We start from the raw sequence: 17,103 nt of genomic DNA, 5'->3' as shown, positions 1-17,103 counted from the left end.
AATTTGACTTGACATTCAAGATTTAGGACTAATAGCTCATATAAATAAACCTTGTTAAAAAGTTTTCCATGCGGCAGGTGGGTTTTTCATGGCAGGTGTACTAAGGTATCTGGACTTGGGCCTTTTATAGTTGGACAAGGATTTATCCAATTTTTACTTATAGCGCATAACCTAGTTAAATACCTTATGGACGCCACTGCCTAACGTATATCGGTTCTTAGAACTATATGCCTCGTCCATTGCCACTTCAAATCTCCATAATTAGTCTGATTTGATCAAACAGAGATAATCCAAGCATAACTCCATCGCATCTTATCCAAATATTTACAAATAAAATCAATGAAACCAAACGCGCAAAAAGTGAAACAGCAAACATCGTAAACTTGCAGTATAATAAATACAGTAACAAATACTGGCTCATTAAAAGTTCAGTTCCACTAACTAAAGTAACGGAAAGACTGCCATTGTCTAAACCAGTAAGTTTTCTGAATAATGTGCAAACTTGCACCGCGTCGCCGGTTTAAATTTGCTCAACCATTTCGCACCATTACTAATTTCAATTTTAATTAAAGCATTTGTACCTAAGTTGGAATTTTTAAAAAGTTCTCGTAACTTTTTTTTTAACGGTGTGACTAGTTAGTTCAATAATAATTTTCTGATCATTAAAAAGTAAGAATTGCGGCTAGTCATTCGACGAATAGAATATAATTGACGAATAGTTTTAAGTTACAAGTAAGTCAAATTAAGGTGGACTTTTTGTTTCTACCTTTTTATCACTAGTCAGTTTTCAATCGCCGATCACCTTTTCTGTCTACCAGATTTAGTTTGGATTACTTTTAATAAATGACGTCACCAAGACATACAAAAAAAATGTCTTAGTGTGTAGTTATAAATTCTTCTTTCAAATGTGAAAGAAACAGAAGCACTGAAGTATGAATTATATCTATGACATAAGTGTAAAATATGTCAACTTTATAAAACATTTTATTTACAGCACATATTTTTTTTTATAAAATTGTATACAATGAAAGTTAACCTTTTGATCTATTTCTGCTTTATTTTTACAAAATTTGGATGCTGTGAATCAAAAAATTACACAAACCATGTGTTATACAATGTCTTGGCAACGGAGAGGTATCAGTTGGAGTTTTTGCAAAATTTGGAGAAAACGAAGTATTTAAACGTAAAGTTTTGGACAAAGCCGGGAAAACTACATAGCAATGTTCAGGTTCTAGTTAGTCCGACGGACATACATCTGTTCAAGGAGAGATTGAAGCATTTCTCTTTGAACGGTAAAGTTTTATCAAGCAACGTACAAAAGTAAGTGCGAGACAGTATGTTTTCTGTGACAATTGTTATCGCCGCGCTTTTTTACATGTTTTTAATAAATAGTAGTCTGTGACGGGTATGACGTCGCTCGATCTCGTGTTGGCTTCAGTGTGCTCGTGGCGTTCGAGCCGTCCACATTTCTTGTTGTGTAATTCTTTATGGGTTACTTGGGATAGACGGGGAGAGTGACTTAAATGGAAAAGGGCAGTGTTTGATATCAGTCAAAGGTACATTTAACCCTACACACATCGTTCACAAGTGCGTGACTCCACTCAAGGTCGTTCTCTGCCATTCTAGGGTCTTATTTTGGTTACAGTTTGATTTGTTAATTAAGTTGTCCTGACAAGCGTTGTGAATCTTAACCTTTGGTTAACATTAGTTTTCTTATATTTGTAATCACTTTTGAGTCCCATAATACAATATTCGAGACTTTTGTAAATACAGGGTCATCACTCATCATTGTCATTATCAGTTGATAGACGTCCACTGCTGGACATAGGCTTATTGCATGGACTTCAAAACAAAAAGGTCTCTAGCCGCCAGCATCCAGCGGCTCCCTGCAACCTGCTTGATGTCTTTACCGTAGCCAAGTGGTTTAACTGCCTAAAATAATTACAGTTGTTTGGAGTTTTTGGAACCCTCGTTACTTTAATTTTAAATTTTCGATTTATAATTATCGACATTATCTAATAATTGTATTACCTGACGTTTGGAAAATGCTTGTAAAGTAGGTACGCCTAATTGAAATAAATGAATTTTGAGTTTAACTTTTACAGATGGTTCGACAATCAAAAACTGACAAGCTATACAAGAATGAAAGTGGATTCATATTCCTGGAGTGGCTACCACAGCCTTGAAGGTATCTACCAATGGATGACAGACATAGCGGCTGAATACCCTAGCAAATTGAATTTAACCGCAATCGGTCTTTCCGCTGAGGGTAGAGAAATTCTAGCAATCGAATTCTATAATCCTACAGCAAAAAACACTGTGATAGTCGAAGGTGTGTAAGAGGAGTCCATAACTTAATGGTATTGAATTAAAGTCCAACTTCTCATGTATACATTTTAATTCCATCTTCACCATAGGTACAGTAAATATCGACATTGACAATATCATGAAATCTCGTAAACATTAACTGTCGTACATTTTCATTGTCATTTCATTTACACTCAATGATTAGTAATTTAGTAATTAAATCGATAATCTCATTTCGTCGTCCACCATTTTATAACCCCTGCCCGCGTCACACATTTTCCTTCTTTTTTTGCCAAAAGGCAAAGGCATTACACCGTACAGCCATAGAATACTTTATTTATTTAAATTAAATACTCGGCCATACTGCCGGACGTTTTAATATTGTTCTTATGAATTCCATTTTGTACAACAATGTAATATTCCATATAAATTTAACTAGAAAAACCACATTTAAGACAATAATATTTACGAAACCTTACAGGTGCAATACATGGTAATGAGTGGATTACAACAGAGTTTGTCATTTACTTGATATATCATATAGTTAAAGCTGAGAAAGCTAGGAATTTTAAGCTGCAAAAAGTAGCTAAAAAGTTTCGTTGGATCATGATACCAGTGGCCAATCCTGACGGATATACTTACAGCATGAACTATGTAAGTATTATGTATCCCTCTAACTGTAAGACTGACTACATAATCATCATTATCATCATCATCATCATCATCATCATCAACATCATCATCATCATCATCATCATCATAATCATAATCATCATCATCGGCATCACCATTATTAACAGCCGATGGACGTCCACTGCTTGACATAGGCCTTTTGCATGGACTTCCAAACAAAACGTTTTGTTTGCAACCCGCTTTATGTCCTCGGTTCAACACTGCGTTTTCCGGTGCGGGTTTGCCATTCCAGCATCTTGAGACCCCAACGTTCATCTCCAATGGCTCTTCGAACTATGTGCCTTGCCCAATGCCATTTCAGTTTCGCGACTCGCTTCAATTACTCTGCGTGATCGAATCACAAATGAGGAGATCCGCAGAAGATCTACATATGTCATACCAAATCTATATCTACTTACTAATTTAACTAAAATAGTTAAAAACCACATCCTGGCACAACAATTTATTTTTTTCATGTCAAACTTTAGCAAAAGTAAATTAACTAGAAATACTCAACTTTCATATTATCTTAAAATAACTAATAATAATCATTGTTAAAAAAATTATACACTTTTATTCAGTTGAAAGTAAGTATACAAAGGCCGAAAAGGGTAAGATTCCAGAGCCGTGTTTAATTAGTTATAATTTAATATTGAGCTAGTTCTAGAGGTTTTATAAGTTATATTTACCTAAATGTAAAAACAGCAATAAAATTATACCTAACACTCGTTCGAAATTTACTGATACTTAATCTTCTTTATCCTCTGTGAATTTGTGAGTTTTTAAGATTATCTCTAGATCTACTAAATCGATTTTGAAAATTTCTTGATCACTAAAAGGTCGCGGTTATTTATAAGTGTCATAGGCTATATTTTATCACGAGAACTGTGCGGAACCAGGGGGCGACTGCTTTAATAAATTATATTTTATGATTCTTGTATACTTTTAATTTCTTTACTACTTTTAATTAGTAGCACATTTTTCAGGATCGCCTGTGGCGTAAAAATAGAAGAAATCTTGGTGATGGTCAATTTGGTGTGGACCTGAATAAGAATTTCGATTACAATTTTTGCAGTAAGTATAGATACGAGTAAGTACTAGTGCAAGAGGCGGAATCGAGTAGATAAATTTAAAAACTTTTTTTTAGATTTATCTACTCGATTTCGGCAGAGGAACGAACATAAGGGAAGATAAAATGAAAATGAAATGAAAAATATGAAAAAGTGCGTGCGGGACTCGCTACACTTCGTTTCATGTAGGATGGTGCGGGTGACAGTACGTTTCACTCTTGAAAGTTTGCCGCGATTCACGATACTAGTAAGTATTATGAACGTCATGCAGGCGACTTTCACCGTACCCATGTTATCTGAAAAAAACTTTTTGAGAATTAAGATAATTCTCTGGTATGCAGGTTTCCTTACGATGCTTTTCCTTCACCGTTTGAGACACGTAATATTTAATTTCTTTCAATTTGAAATTCAATTATGTGCATTTTGCACATTGAAAAGTTGGAAGTGCATGCCGCGACTGGATTCGAACCCACACCCTCCGGAATCGGGGGCAGAGGTCATATTTGGGCTATCACGGCTCACTCGTAAATATATATTGTATTAATTATTATTTTCTAGCGTACGACGGTAATAACGATTCGAAATCCGACGATTACTGTGGCCCCAAAGCCTTCTCCGAGCCTGAATCTCTTGTTATCTCCAACTACGTGAGGAAGAACAAAGATAACCTCAAATTCTACTTCGCCTTCCATGCTTACGGGCAAAAGATCATCGTACCTTATTCAGATAGAGTGAGACATCTAGACAACTTTAGTGAAATGGTAATTTAATGATTAAAAACATCAAATTATCTAGATATACTATTAATATTATAAAGAGGTAAAGTATGTGATATTGTAGGAGGTAAATCTGTAGGTAATATCTATCCGATTTTGAAATTATTTTTATTTTGGCGAATTCATTCGTAACACTCCCTCTGCCCCCGCTCGCTTGACTTTACACCCACGCAGTCCGCTACCCCCGTCGCCCGCATATCATGGGAGTGTCATCAACAAACTTGCCAAGCTATACCACTAGAGAGCCACGTTATTTGTGAGTGTCATAGGCTGTATTTTATCCCCGTATTCTCACGGGAATGGGAACTACGTGAGTGAAACCGCGGGGCGTCGGGTTGTATATAATAATGGGCCCAAAAACAAAATATTTATTCAGGACTATACTGCTTAAACTATGTGAATGTGATATTCATGGCGAGTCGGTCAAAAATATGACGTAACGAACCATGGTGGTAGGGATTTTCCTCCCATGCCATTTTCCTGACGACGGTACGTCAAATAACTACACATTCCTCCCGAAAATTTTGCGACAAAGTTATCGCTTTATTTTAATAGTTATACTTATTTGCAAAACTTGGCTATTCTTCAAAATTCGACGCTTAGTTTGAAAGACGGTTTTTTAAAATAGACAATATACAATTTTGAGAAGAAAATTGAGAACAATTACCGAGAAAAACACAGTCACTTAATTTCTTATTTTCCCTTAATTATTTTTCTAGTTCTTAATTCATAAAATAAATATCTGATAGAATACAGAATTTACACACAAAAAGAAATACCTTGACCTTCTCAGATCTTTGAGAAAAGTTTATTCATATCCGCATGTAGTTTAGTGGGTCATGCCATGTAAATACTTGCACAAAAGAGGCTCTGGGACATAAATAGGCTGTTGCTTCGTACAAAAGATTTATTTCAAGCTACGTTTGTCTTAGCCGCCTCGCCCGTTAGTTGGAGGAAGCGGTGACGGAAGCGATTTAGTCACGAGTGTTAATACTCGTTTATAAGAGTAATAGCGAACGCCTGCTGCGTCACTATCTTACAAAAGAGGAGGATTTAGAGCTTATACCCACCACGCTATTCCAATTTAAGTCAGCCGGTGATAATGTTTGACTGTATAATCATAATATAATTCTCATCAAAAAGATCGAAACAGTCCGCCAGTATGGACGTTCAGTTCAGGTGGACTGTTTCGATATTTTTTGATGAGAAGTATATTAGGCATGTCCAGGGGCGCTAAAATGTGGCGTGAATGCAAAATAGACAAAACTTCCAATTGCGGCGGAGTAGACCTTTTTTTTTCAATGAAATGAGCGGTTTAACCGGTCCCACCGCCATTGGTTGAAACTTGTCTATTTCTATAATTATATTCTCCAGATTGTATCGTTAATATCGGTCGCATGTTAGCGCCACTGAGTTGAAAAATTTAAAGTGAAAGAAAGCTTTTTATGCCGTTCATACTTACAGGTAATAATTTTCAACACCTCAGTTTAAAATATCACCTTCATTGGCTTTTAAATTCCTTCTCTTTAAAAACAACAGCTACTCGTGTGTGCTATTTAAATAGGATGATGATGGTGAATCATTTATCGCTGTCGCGTCCGCTTCCGCGCGCACTGTGGTAGTACCGCTGCGGTTAAATTCCTCCAGCTATAATTTACGAATGTTATTTATGACAGTTGACATAGCTGCGCTTATCGTGGCAATGCATCTTTGCTATTCAGCTCCTAAGCCTTTCGGTCGTTAGGCATGTAGCTTGAAATTGCTGGTACATTTGGTACAATACTAGGGCTTGTAGGTACTTGGCGAAGGCCAAGCAGGATGCGGCTATGCGTCATTTCAAAGTCAAAGTCAAAATTCACCTTTTCTCAGCTAAATCACAGCACCAATTTGGATGAAATTTCCGAACGTTGGAACAGAACTTAAGCTACTTTATATCTCGGAAAAATCCATGGTTCCCGTGGGATTTGTATAACGAAATTTCACGCGAATGTAGTCGCATGCGTCGCTAATCTTCTATAAACGTGAAACGAGTTCAGTGGCTTTCATTGAATTGAATAGCGTGGGTGTTCTCTAAGGATCAGTTACCAGCAGTTGTCAGTAATGGATCAATGTTGCTATTTAACCGACCTGTACCATTTATATACATATATACTTACAGTCAATGATGTTAGAAGAAAAAAGAGATAGAAAGAGTATATAGGCAGACCGCAAGTGGCACGTTAAAACCATGCTAATTAGCAAACCTGAGCTCAGTCGCCGCACTGCCATGGCGCCGTTGACAACGCCACTGGTAATCTCTGAATCTACTGAGTGGATTATCAAAAGCCATATTCGTAAAACCGCAGGGCGTCCGTTATTTATTTATTTAGGTGCCTGTACTTTTATCGAGTTTGATTTTTAGGGGTATTGATTTTAAAAATGTCGTTTACAGGAAAATTATGGGAAACAAGCAATATTGAAAATGTACAAATCGTACAACGTCAAATACGACATCGGAACTATTTACGATACGTACGGTGAGTGGTCTAACTGAGTAACGGATATTATGTGACGAAATTGAATATTGGAATAAAGGCTCGACCTCACTGGGCGAATACTTGTCGAATAGGGCAATTGACCAATTAGCAATAATCAACAAATATACTGGGAAATACGTCAGATTTTGGATGTTAGTAAGTTACACACACAGTCAGTTTCATGTCTATTTATATAGTCTATGTAGATTTAAGACGCGAGATCCTAAGATCGGAAACTGGAAGTTCCTAGCTAGCTAGGCTATGAAATACTGAGCTTTTTTCTACTCACAATAAGTATATAACAGAAACAACAGCAATAATAGAAAACGTAAGTTGGGAATGCGGTAATTTTAAAACCCCGTGCCTTAAAGAACACATTAGCTATCTTATGAAATATATTTTGAAAATTTGTAATGATGTTTTGTATAACTCGCAAGTGCAAATTTCAAATTCACATCTATTTTTATCATTCTATGGTATACTGTTAGACAGATAGAGATAGAGTTAATTACGAAGTTTGCACTTGCAAGTGATAAAAAATCGTTACGGAATGGCCCTACTCATACTGAGCGCTAATTTCCCTAATCCCACTAACCCGCATTAGCCTGGCCTTGTAGTGAGTGGGCCGTTTGAAACCTCAATAGCTCAACGGTAACAGCGGACGAACTCATCATCAAGGGGTTGGGGTTCGATCCCCGCCCCGTTGGTCTATTGTCGTACCCACTCCCAATACAGTCTTTCCCGACTAGTTGGAGGGGAACGGGAATATTGGTCATATTTAAAAGATATAGCAAATATACTTTTTTTTTTTAAAAAAAGGCTGATAACAATAAATTTAGAGAAACTGTAGGTAGTGAGATGGAGCCTTAACTAGTAATAATATTTTGCAGGCTATAGATCGTCGGGCGATAGCGTATCGTGGGTGAAAAAAGCATACAATGTGAAGTGAGTTTGTATTGTGTTATAAAAAATAATAGCTGTTGTATTTTTTTAATTTTATAAGAGTGGGATTGTAGGGGTATGGGACTAATTTCAAATGGCATCGCCTATGTAATAAGAAATCTCTGAAATTTGAAAACGAATGGCGATGTCCGAAAATGGGCCCACTTTTCAGAATGATACATAAATGAAAAATGTACTGACACTCTTGTATATTCTACTTGATTAGTCTATTAGAATCTTAGCCGAAATAATATTCGCCAACAGGGAAAATAAACTGATTTTATTATTTTCATACCGATCGTAGTGATTTTTATACCCTGCGTATTTCACCGCTTGTCAGTTGTCTTTGCAAATGCAATGAATGAAATGTCATTGTCAAATATCATTGCAATATTTAGGTTTACATATGTCATGTTAGTGAAAAATCCTTATTAAAACTATCGCCTGTCAGTTAAACAGATAATGCAATGAATGTTATGTCAAAGGATACAAATTATAGTCCATCTGTAAAGTAATTTAACAGATTAGGCAAATATAGATTTTTTTGAATATTGGCATCATAAAGTCTTCAGCGCCGTATATTATACTTGTACGTAGTGCACGGCATATGCTGAGCTGTAGACCCTTTCATTTTAAGGGTTACCGACCGACATGCCGTCTTTAGGGTAAGGAACTGTCTGTAACTTTTAAATCTGAATAAATTTAATTTATTTCTTTCTATCTTAACTGTCCTAATTTATGGCCAATTTTGCCCAAGTTTCTATGGAGACTGGGTTTCTCCTTTACGAACTACAAAAAGTATCTCCCTGTATACATTACAGATACGCCTTGATGTTTCTGCTCCGCGATGACGGCACCTACGGCTACGCGATCCCTCCCTCCATGATCCTCCCCACTTGCAAGGAGATGTTGGTGGGAGTGCTGGAGGTCATGACGGTGAGGCACAGACACGTGGCGAGAGAACTGTTCAGTGCTGAAGCGAACACCAGACCATCTTGTATGCTTGTTGTGTTTGTATTTGGAATAAAATTCTTGTGAATGTTCTTTCTATTTTTCTTTTAATATTTGCTTAACCTTTGCCCAAGTGTTGGGATCGCCAGACGTCATAAAAGTGCAAGGGCACGATGCATGATGAATTTAATAATGAACTTATCCGTCTTTCCTGATTACTTCTTATGTGCAATGGCTTAGTCAATGCCTTTGATACGAGTATCTATGGTCAATGCACATAAGAAGGTACCAGAATATAGATGGCTATTGCAATAAAAATCTACGGAAATAAACATAATATCTCTGTCTACGCATCCTATGATTTCATTTATTCTTTACAAGTTAGCCCTTGACTACAACCTGACTTAGTGGCAGTTTCATACTGTGTCGATCGCGTTAACGCAAATTTCTAAGGAACTGAATCAGCGCCATCTAGTGGCACTACTGCACAACTGATTCAATACCATATAAATTCGCGTTTACGTTAACGCGATAGTAACAGTATGAAACATTTAAAACTCCCACTAGGCACACTGATGCACAGGATTATTATCCATAGATATAATATATCATTAGATACCTCTGTACTTATAGATTTACGATTCGGTACAAGTACTCTGTACTCTATTCAATCAATTTTAGAAATCTCCCTTGTTTGGTAATAATAATTAACAATATTGTTGACGTAAAATGATACACATTTCTATGCATTAATTATTTTATTAATCTGTAAAGAATGTGGCAGTAAATGACAGTTTTATAAAAAAAATGTTTACTGAAATCACGGTGGTCGAAACTAAAGTTTTATATAACGAAAATATTTGTTTATATTTTAAACTTTTACAGAAAAGATGAAAACAATTAATGTATCTTTTGTAGTCATCTTTTTATTTCTCTCGGCAATAAAATGTTTCACTATAAAGTATCACAATTACACTTTGTACAGAGGTATACCGAAAAACGATTCTCACTTGGAATTTTTTGATAAACTGGATTATATGTATGATGCAAACTATTGGAGAGAATCTAGTCTGGTGCACAGACCGATTGAATTTGTTATACCGCCGAAAAAGAGAGAAATTTTTGAACTTCACGCTAAAAAGGCAGGGGTCAATTACACGACTATTATGGAAGATGTCCAGAGGTATGTCTACTAAAGGTTGACTCTAACAGTGGAATCCATAGACGTTGTGGGGGCGCCCCCAGGGGATCGTTCACCCGCTGAGTGTCGAATTTAAACTCAATGCGTTTGAGAATTTGACACTTAGGGTGAATGATCCCCTGGGGGTGCCCCTACAACGTATATAAATTCCACTCTAAGTGCCACCTGCCACCTGACTCACACTGCAAAGCCTCGTGATAGCTTGTGGGCTATGCGATCTGATCTACTTCTTCTTTCCTGAACCTTTTCCGCACTTGGCCACTAAAGGTTGGCCGTTGTACGTTGGATAACGCTGGATAACGTTGGATAACGCTGGATATAAAATAGTTTCAGGCTTATTTGGGTAATCCACGTAACAAATACCTAATTACCGTAACTATGAGGCGAGGCGGTTTCGGCTACCGGATAGCTTTAATGAGCACTAACGTTATCATTTTGAATAGAAAAATCTTAGAAATATATAATATATCCATATTTCTACAGTAATGTTATAATAAGGTTTGTGGTATTGTGGGGGGTAATCTCTGGATCTATAGAACTGATTTTGAAATTTCCTTTACCACTAGGAAGCTACGTTATTTGTGAGTATCATAGGTTGTATTTTATTTCTGCATTGTCACGGAAACGGGAACGACGCGGGTGAAACCGCGGGGTGTAGTCTTTAGATTACTTTTGATTTCAGTTTGTTTAAATAGACGAAAAGCAAATATGAAGAGAGAAAAGAAAAATAAAAGCAAAAATGACGTTCCACACTTTAGACCAAACCATTAGTGCGTCTTCGTCGCGCAATACAGAAGCACAATTATTTAATGTTGATATTACATACAGTCACCTTTCAAAATACTTAGTATATTTTTTTAATCTTATAAGTTAGTCCTCGACTAAAATCCCACCTGATAAGTGATGACGTAATCTAAGAAGGAAGCGGGCTAACTTGTTAGGAGTAAGATGAAAATCCACACCCCTTTCGGTTTCTACACGACATCGTACCGGGACGCTAAATATCTTGGCAGTACGTCTTTGTAGGGTAGAAACTAGCCACTGCCGGAGCCTCCCACCTGCCAGACCTGGACCAATAAGGAAAACAAAACCTCAGTCTTGTAAATCCATATCCATACTGCCACGGAGGCCGTCAAATTTTTTCTAGTACAAAGAGAAAGTATCATAAAGTATTTTTCAGCGCTTTCGATAAGCAAACAGTGAATACATACATACGTCGTAACATGGCTTCGTTCGACTGGTCGAGCTACTATCGCCTGGACGATATATACAACTGGCTACGAGATCTACAGCAACTGTATCCTCAGAGGATGCAGGTGAAAAGTATCGGGAAATCCTTCCAAAAACGAGATATTTTAGCTGCGGAGGTTAATTTGACTAATGCAAAAAACAGGTAGATATATATTTTACCTCGATAATGTTAGTATGCACACCAAGACATCTCGAATGGGAGAAAAATATGTCGACCAATAGCAGTAGAATTTGAAATATCACTTTCTTTCAATATATTATCGACTGCGCTGCTATTGGTCAATATTTTGTCTTTCTCCAGTCGTGGTCGCGCATCTTACAGTAGAATTAATAGACGTTGTAGGGGCACCCTCAGGGGATCATTCACCTACTGAGTATCAAATTCTCAAACAAATAGAGGTTAAATTCGACACTCAGCGGGCGAACGATCTCCTGGGGGCGCCTCCACAACTTCGATGAATTCCACCGTTAGACTTATAAGATCTTGGTTTGTGTTTGAATGTAAAGTGGCGTACACAAGGTTTTCAACTAAGGTAAGTATTTTACGCACGAATTGTACAGGTAGGCTCTTTACGCGTCCTCTTTTATAGGGTTGGGGGCGGGTTTCAAAAAAAAAAAAAATAACGCACAGTTTTTATTTAGTCATAATAGTCTGAAATACCTTGAAAATTGCGGATTGCTCTTTACAAACTTCCACCGCCCGTTTTAAAGAAGTGGGGAGTTACGAAGAGACAACAAAAGGTAGCCTATGTCACTCTCCATTCTTTCAACTATCATCACTTAAAAAATAACGTCTATTCGTCGCTCCGTTTTGCCGTGAAAGATGGACCTGCAAACAGACAGACAGACGCACACACTTTCACATTTATAATATTAGTATGGATTATACAAAAATTTATTTCCAGACCCAAAGTTATTGTCGAAGGTGGCATCCACGCGAGAGAGTGGATATCTACAGCGTTCGCCACATACTTTCTGCATCAGGTAGTGACATCGCCCGAGTCTAACGACACTGCTCTGAAGAAAGCCGTGGAAAAGTTCGAATGGAGTTTTGTTCCTGTACTCAATCCAGATGGATATGAGCACACTCATGTTACGGTACCTAATAATAATAATAGCATTTATTAACAACTAGCGGACGCCCGCGACTTCGTCCGCGTGAAAGTAAATGTAATCTTTCAACTACCTCTACCCTACCCCTACCCTACGTTGAAATTTTTCCCGAATTTTCTTTGCTATAAACCTCACGGAGCCCGAGACCTTTTCAACCAATGCAAAACTGTGGAAATCGGTTCGTGCGTTCTGGAGTTATAGCGTCCGGAAGGAAAACCCGACTTTTTTTTTTTTTTTTATAAAAAGTATCCTTTGTCCTTCTCCTGGCTCTAGATCCGAAGTAGAACCAAAGTCAACTTTTTTTTTTTCATTTTTCGTGTTGAGTAAGTGCCGATGGAACTTACTCTCTAAGGGCGTCTCCTATGAGATTCGGACTTCGCTTAGATTCATTAGATTCTTTTCATTCTTAGATTCATTCGGGAGGGGGTAACCGTAACCTTGGTGAATCAGTCCGTCCAAGATCGTGAGTTAGAAAACCCACGTTCGTTTGACGTTAGATATTGGGACCTCGTCTTGGCCACCGAAGACGCTGTATAGCTTGTGATTGTGTTGCCCGGGAAACTCAACGAGTCGTGAAGCTGAAATGGTAATGGGCGGGGCACATAGTTCGCAGAGTCGATGGAAGTTGGTGGGAAGGTGTTGGAATGGAGACCCTGCACTGGAAATCGCAGCACACGATATTAAGCGAGTTGGAGGGATTCGCTGGATGCGCAAGCGGCTCAGGATCGTCATGTTTGGAAATCCCTAAAAATGCCTATGTCCTGTAGTGGACGTCCACGGCTGATATAATGATGATGATACAATATAAAAATTACGACAGCAAATCGTCTTGCCTTTCGGCCTCCCCCAAGATCTTCCATGTCTTGCAATCATAAACTTTCTTTTGCCAAAGTTTTCCTGCTGCTGCTATCATCTTTAAATCATATTCCCATCATTTGAATGACCTACCACGCTTCCTTTGTTGTCTAGGGTACCACACAGTTACGTCCTTAGCCAAATTCGCTTTTTTGTTTCGCATTATATGACTAACCCATTTCCATTTGAGGTTTCTGATTGTACAAGTCACGATACATATAGCTTAGTATTATTACAACTCTAGCAGAGCTAACATGCGAACAAATGAAGAGAAATTGACTAAATGTCGTCAAATGATGACGGAGTTGTCTCAGTCCCATGTTTTTCGCCCAAACGCAATGAATGCATGCAAAGCAGTATTTCCGGTTGTAACGCCATTGATTGAAATTTGTCTATTTCTCGTCACGAGGTCATTTCATCGGTTGCTTGTTAGCACTACTAAGCACATTTATTTTTGCCGAAGCATTGCTGTGATCCATTCTGAAGCCACATTAAAATGAATAATTTCTTCAACTTGCTTTAGGATCGCATGTACAGAAAAAACATGAACGGCGTAGACTTGAACAGAAACTTTGGAATAAATTTTGGAGGTATGGCACATATATACCTAAATATAAATTAAATTGATGTGTTTTTCTGTGATTTCAATATAATAATATGTTAAATAAAATGTTTTTCAAGTGTTTGAGTATAGGTAGGTATTTACTTGATACTAAATAACAAACGATTTTTTTTTAATTTACCCCTCTGACTGTTGGTCTGTCTGTTTCACCGGGTTAAGTTTTAGAACTGCTGAACCGATTTTAATGGGTCTTTCACTGGAAGAGAGGAGGTTAAGGATTCCTGAAAAATCCATGGAATTTTTGAAAAACAGAATTTGACGAGGACTATTTTTTAATAGTGAAGTTAACTGGTCAATCATCCAAGGACCAAATAATCGATCTCTGGCAGGACCGATTGAGGTTTTCATAATTGGATCAGATCTGGCTGGTGGGTGGCTTCCGCCGTGGCTAATAACCACCCAACTCGTAAAAGACGTACCACCAAGCGATTTAGCGTTGCGGTACGATGTCGAAACCGAAAGGGGTGTGGATTTTCATCCTACTCCTAACAAGTTGTCTTCCATCTTAGATTCCTTTCTAGTACTTTAAACTACAGTACAAGGTAATTTTCTGTTTATAGGTATCGGCACAAGTTCCGCGAAGCAGAGTGAAATCTATCGCGGTACACAAGCCTTCTCCGAGCCAGAAAGCTCAGCCATGGGCAACTATGTGAGGTCGAACAGCGAGAATCTTGAATATTACTTCGCTTTTCACTCTTACGGCCAGTGCATGGTCATACCGTACGCGTTTTCTGCGTCACATTTGGATAATTACAATGAAGTGGTGAGTGCAAATTCATTATTAACATTGTTGCATTTGACCAAAATTTTGAGCCTGGAGGCCAAAATCTTCGAACAGTGTGTATTGCCAAAGATGACCGAGATCCGAGACTTGGTCGCTAACTGTACTCTCTTAAGAAGTTTTAGAGTCACTCTTTTTTGTGAGAAGGTATCCATGAGGAATTCCCCGAAAAAAGAGTGCAGAAACATCAACTGTCAATTGCATTCGTCTCTTAGTACTTACGAGTATATTGCGCCTTCGTGACTGCGATCCGTCTGCATATCCTCATTAAGTAGGTATATTTCAATAAATGAGTATTGTGGTTCTGAGAAGAGGCAGACCGCAGAAGAGATGAGATGACGACATCAGGGAAGTAGCTGGAATAACGTGGTACAGAGTGATAGAGACGATAGATCTGAATGGAAACCGTTGGAGGAGGCCTTTGCCGATTGGCAACCAGATTCTGATCTGAAAAAAGGCAATTATTATTATTATATAATATTTCCATTGCTTATTTTACAGCGTAAAATGGGACAGCATGCAGCCCAACGTATTGAAAAAAGATACAAAACTCAGTATAGCGTCGGTACGGCTTATGAAACAGTGGGTGAGTAAATAACCATAACATCTTTATTATGTGTTCTTCAAACGACGGTAAGTGATTTGCCATACCTATGTTCCCGTGAGAATAGAATATATCCTATGACACTCATAAATAACGTGGCATTCCAGTGGTAATAAATAGTTTGGAAGCGGTTGGGTATAAATCGAGAGATTACCCTTGCAATACCACAAACATTACCTCTTTTCAAAGTATAGACTACTTATATAATAAAAATATATAAATCTATACTTATAATAAATCTGTAGAGAGGTCAATTCTGAACATGAAATAAATTTCCAAAATAATTATTAGGGGTGATTAGTGATCGATACTGATGCCAAAAACGCAATCAGTAAAATTTTTGTCTGTCTGTCTGTCTGTATATTCGTTGTAGAAACAAAACCTACTCGACGGATTTTAATGACACTTGGTACAATTATTTTTCAAACTCCTGGGCAGGTTATAGTATACTTTTCATCACGCTACGATCAACAGTGAATAGAAATGTTGAGAAAACGGGAGAAGTTACTCCATTTTGTAAGCTTCCGTCGGGTGGTAGGGTAGGGGTAGAGTAAGAGTTGGTTAGGGGTAGGGTTGAGTCCCTAGTCATCCCCTGTATGATAGGGTAGCTGTAGAGTGGGAGTAAGGTAGGGTAGTAGTAGGGTTTCACGCGGACGAAGTCGCGGGCGTCCGCTAGTAATAAATATAATAATTATAATTATTTTATCTTACAGAAAACTGGTATTTTCTTATATGGAATATTTTCTTTCACTAGGTTACAAAGTAGCTGGTGTCAGTGGATGCTGGGTGAAAAAGTTGTTCAGCGTACCGTAAGAATTATTGGTTTCTATTTTCCCTTCATGTCCTAGTACACATACACACTACTACATATTATTATACATATGACTTCGGTTTACTGGCGGATTCGAGGCCTTTTTTTCCCGCTGGGAAATGCTCGCTGGGACGCATCCCTCCCTAAGGTGTCGCAGAAGAGACTCCTCCGCGGCAACCGGAGGATATGTGGGACTCGCCGGGACTAAGACCAGAATAACTGGCTTCCAACCAAGACCAAGTGAAATCATCATTAACAACCCATATTCGGCTTACTGCTGAGCTCGAGTCTCCTCTCAGAATGGGTTAGGCTAATAGTCCACCACGCTGGCCCAATGCGGATTAGCAGACTTCACACACGCAGAGAATTAAGAAAATTCTCTGGTATGCAGGTTTTCTCACGATGTTTTTCCTTCACCGTTTGAGACACGTGATATTTAATTTCTTAAAATGCACACAACTAAAGTTGGAGGTGCATGCCCCAGACCGGATTCGAGCCCAGGCCCTCCGGAATCGGAGGCAGAGGTCATATACACTGGGCTATCACGGCTCACGGCCTAGCCTATTTTAGTGACAACTAGCGGTCGTCCGCGACTTCGTCTACGTGGAATTCAGTTTTTCACAAATCTCGC

The 17,103-nt window shown here is 38.1% G+C and overlaps 1 pseudogene; it reads left to right on the top strand.

The window, feature by feature from the left end:
* The first annotated feature begins 1,024 nt into the window (after window positions 1–1,024).
* On the top strand, window positions 1,025–16,546 carry LOC112054983 (uncharacterized; annotated as a pseudogene).
* Window positions 16,547–17,103: the final 557 nt, after the last annotated feature.

The sequence above is a fragment of the Bicyclus anynana genome, chromosome 21 (assembly GCF_947172395.1).
Source record: "Bicyclus anynana chromosome 21, ilBicAnyn1.1, whole genome shotgun sequence".
Taxonomy (NCBI): Eukaryota; Metazoa; Arthropoda; class Insecta; order Lepidoptera; family Nymphalidae; genus Bicyclus; species Bicyclus anynana.
This window is presented reverse-complemented; position numbering and strand designations above follow the sequence as displayed.